This window comes from Anolis carolinensis, chromosome 4, assembly GCF_035594765.1.
Source record: "Anolis carolinensis isolate JA03-04 chromosome 4, rAnoCar3.1.pri, whole genome shotgun sequence".
NCBI lineage: Eukaryota > Metazoa > Chordata > Lepidosauria > Squamata > Dactyloidae > Anolis > Anolis carolinensis.
In genome coordinates, this window is record NC_085844.1 from 37,798,474 (window position 1) to 37,802,940 (window position 4,467).

A 4,467-nucleotide genomic window follows, 5' to 3' on the forward strand; every position below is an offset into this window, starting at 1 on the left:
CCACTGGTGCTTGTAGTCACTCAGTTTAGTGAAGTGGTATATAGATCAAAGAACATACTTCAAAAATACATAGATCAGGCCTGAGCAAACTTGGCCCCTCTACATGTTTTGGACTTCAACTCCCACAATTTTTTTTATTAATATTTTAATTAGATTTCTATCACATTTCATTAAAAATACAATCTCTATAATTCATATATTAATTTCTTCTGAGTCCTTCCTTCTTTTCTTTGTAGTTCCACTAGAACTTCATTTCTTCTGGGGAGGGATGCTACTCATCTTTTCTTGATGTTTCGTCAATAAATTTTTTTCCATATGATTTCAAAATTATTATTTTTCTTTAGGCCTTTTTAAACATTTTTTTACTGGCTGTTGGGAATTGTAGGAGTTGAAGTCCAAAACACCCAGATGGGACCAAGTTTGCCCAGGCTTGATTTAGATGCATTTACTTTTTTATGAACATCTATCAGAGAAAGTCTTATTATGATAAAAGAGGTGATTAAATTATTCTGTAATATTTCAGAGGCAACATTCTTGTCCGCAGGTGATTTCGTATTAAAATCTTTCGGCCCACTCATGCATTTGGAAAGCAGATCTTAGACTAGGAAAAGTCCACACATATGATCCAGATTTTATGATGTTTTAGGCCCTTGGAATGATCAGGATTTGGCAAAATAAAAAGCATTTTTATCAGTTATCAGAAGCCAAAGGATTAGTACTGATACCTCCAGATATTTAAAACTGTCAACATTTTGGCAGTCATGTGTTTTAGGAATTTGCATGATTGTGTCTCTCCACAATCAGCCCAAACTCTTTAGGAGGTCATCCATCTTGGATCTCATAGCATGCTGGAAGCATCACTGCCCTATTTTGAAACATTTTTAAAAGAAAGGATTATGGTTTACAACATGAACATGCATTGCTATGTGAACTTTATGATTTATTTTTATGTATGGAAGGCTTCAATGTTTTTTCAGGAATGACCCACCAGGTTTCTGGTAGGGCGGGATTAATTTCAAGTTCAAGATGACCTTTGGGAGATTGTATTTTTTAATATTTAATTTCAGATTAACAGTTCTATTTGTTATTATTTTATGTAAATTTGTGTAGATTTAAGTATAGTTTAAATTGTATTTTAATTGTTATGCTTTGTGACACAAAATATTTTAAAAAAATTATATTCATATTTACATCCATTTGCTCTGATCTTAATTTGTATCATGTCATGTTTGTTGTTAGCTGTTTTGAGTCCATATATTGGGAGAAAAGCAGGATAAAAATGAAGCAAATAAACAAAAACAAATCAGTGTGCCAATGAGGGGGTTAAAATACTCTAAATAGATGTTTGTTCAGAGTCTGTTTTTCTATCTCAAAAAACTATGGATATAAGAAAAGTTTGGAATTTTCTTTTTGGATATTTAACTTCTAGAATGCTTGAGTCAGCATAGATAATGGCCATGCTGACTGACAGATTCTGAAGGCTATAATCCCAAAAAAATTAATAACTTTTACAAACTATACGTATAGATTGCTCAGAGGAATAAATCAAACACGGTCCATTGTGAAGGCACTGGAGTGACTAACACCTGCCTTGGAAAGTCTCACTGAGAATGCCTTTTGGGACTGTTTGGGATTGTTGCCAATTGAAAATATCAAATAGCACTCCTATGCTGATATGATAGAATCATAGAAGAATTGGAAGAGACCACATGGGCCATCCAGTCCAACCCCTTGCCATGCAGAAAAGGCACAATCAAAGAACCCCTGACAGATGGCCATCCAGCTTCTGTTTAAAAGTCTTGAAATAAGGAGCTTCCACCACACTCCAATATACAGTGGGCCTTTAGTATTAACTACAGTTTGGTTTCAAGATGCCAAAATCTGGAAATGCTCGTGTCCCATAGAAAAATGGTGCGCCTTGTATAAAATGGTAAATTAACGTTGGCCTTTCTGTATTATTGCCCCCTGTAACGGAAAGCCTTTTTTTATTGGTAAATTTTGCCTATGTTATTTAGTGTTGATTTAGAGATAAAAGTGGGCAGAAGTTAGCTACTGATGACTGGCCATGTGTCACCATGGTAACGTAGCTGCTTCGGTAGAAATGTAACAATTTCTAAGCTAGTGAAAGGGGCGGAGCTAGCTGGAGGAGAAAAGGAGGGGATGTTTTTGAAAAGAGTTCAGTGGTGTTGATGTTTCTAGTGAGGGAAACTAGAGAAAAGATGTGTGTGTCTGAGGTTCAGTTATGGTAGTCTCTAGCTGGGTGAGCTAGAGGGAAAAGGATCCTAGTTTAAGTTTGGGACTTCAGTTGAAATACTGAAGGAAAAAGTGACTATTATTGAGTCAGATCTGGGGTTTCTAGTGAGGAAGAGCTGAGGAAAAGGAATATGGTAGAGACGAAGTTTCAGTCAAGTTGTTAATGTTGAAGAATGAAAGATATGGTTTATATTGTATATAAGTGAAACTGAAAAAGTAAACTATTGCAACAAGTTACGATTTTTGGACTAAAGAAACCATAAATAAATAATTCTCTGTTTTAAATAAAGAAAGTGTTTCTGAGTGGTGAATTGCTCAACTTAGGGTCAGCAGAAGATTTGTCTCACATATTTCCCCTCAGTGTCACATCATATCGTACATGCACACGTACAGACTCAAGGGTTTATAGCTGGCAGTGGCTGGGATCCTGAAAGAAGGATTGCCCCCTGCCTGTTTATGAAGTGGACCCTTGCACCCCCCTCCCCCAATGTTTGGGCTTGGATGTTTGAATCTCTGGATACAGAATTCGTGAATACAGAAGGCCAACTGTATTATCAAGTGTATCTTTAAGGATAGCTTGAGGAACAGCATCTTTAACAAGGGCTACTCAAAGTTTGACTTTCACATGCAGAATATGGTTCTATGAATCTACCCAATATCTATTCTTGAAATTCGTCACCATATATGATACCCTATATAATACTACAATTGTATGGTTCAACAAAGCACAGCTATTAAAAGCACCTTCAGTCTGTTACAGTCACACATTCAGAAAATTAACTTTTCTGGACTCTCTAAGTTCTTTATTCTAGAATCAAATTTTACAAATTTTCCTAATGCTCTTATACTAGAACTCACACCTATGTTCTTATACTACAGCTCTCAGCTCAAGAATAGAAAACGGAATGTCAGTAACCAACAAGCAATTTAAAGATGAGCTTAAAGCTAACCTAAAAAATGTGGAATAAACATTGAGAACCAGGAAGCATTTTCACTGGAGGTCACCTGTTACTAACAGTGCTGTGGATTTCGAAGAGGCACGAATAGAGGGCGAAAGGGAGAAATGTACCAAGAGGAAGGCGTGTTAGGCAAACCGTTGTTGGGACCACCTTCCACCTGGAAACGTATGTCCTCACTGCAAAAGAACACGCGGATCCAGAACAGATCTCTATAGTCACTTATGAACCCACCACCAAGACTCTACCCTTGGAAGCCAATTATACTTGATGACAAATGATCACTTATGATGACAACTCCCACCATGAGGGATGAGAACTACAAAACATCCATAATAAATAGGCAGCCTTGTATCTTTCACAGATGAAAACAGTGACCTGTTTTATACTCATGAATGTCTAGAAATTTTAGTCAAAATCAACCCCAAAAAACTGGGATGACATATTCACAAAAAGAACTAATTACCTTCTCTGCATAGAGTGGAAAAAAAGGCAAGATCTTATTCATCCCGGGAAAACCTAAAAGAAGCACCAACCCTTATACCTTCTCTGCTATGATGTTGTTTCTGGCTTTTTAAAATGCCTGGGCAGGGAAATGGTGGCGGTGGTGGCCAAGGGTGGCTGGCCCCACAGTGGCATTCGTGCATTCTCCTCTCTGTGGGATTACTCTGCACTTATCCACAGGCCATATCAAAATTCTTAATTTTGGCCTAAATTCCTTCCCTCAACTTATATAGGTTAACTTATACATACGTATATACAATAATGATGAAGAACACACAATCTAGGGGAGTCTGAAGATGTTTGCCTGAGCTTCCTTTGAAAAGCAAGGGAAAGGCAGAAGGAAATAGGAGCCATTTTAAAAAGCTGAAAAAGTAGGACAACAGAGGGTTAACTGGGGTTATCCATGCCAAACTGAGACAGCTGGTGGGTTTGCAACTCCATCTTATGGCCCTATATAGACCTAATGTTTACTATAAAATAGTATGTATCTGAGACATCTATATGTTTCACTTGCATGAAAAGATCTGGAAATTGATATTGGGCATATTACCTCAGTGAGAATATTACCGCCCCAATAAGTGTCTATCTTTCTACATAACATAAATCTCTGTGCAAAATAACGTAAGCTAGGGATAATTCTTGACTCTTATATGCAAGCCTTTGCTTCCAGTTTAAGCCAGCTTGCATGTTTCTTCCTGCCGCTTTCTGCACAACTCTAGCTTTTTTAGAGTATGCAAGTACTACTACTGTAACT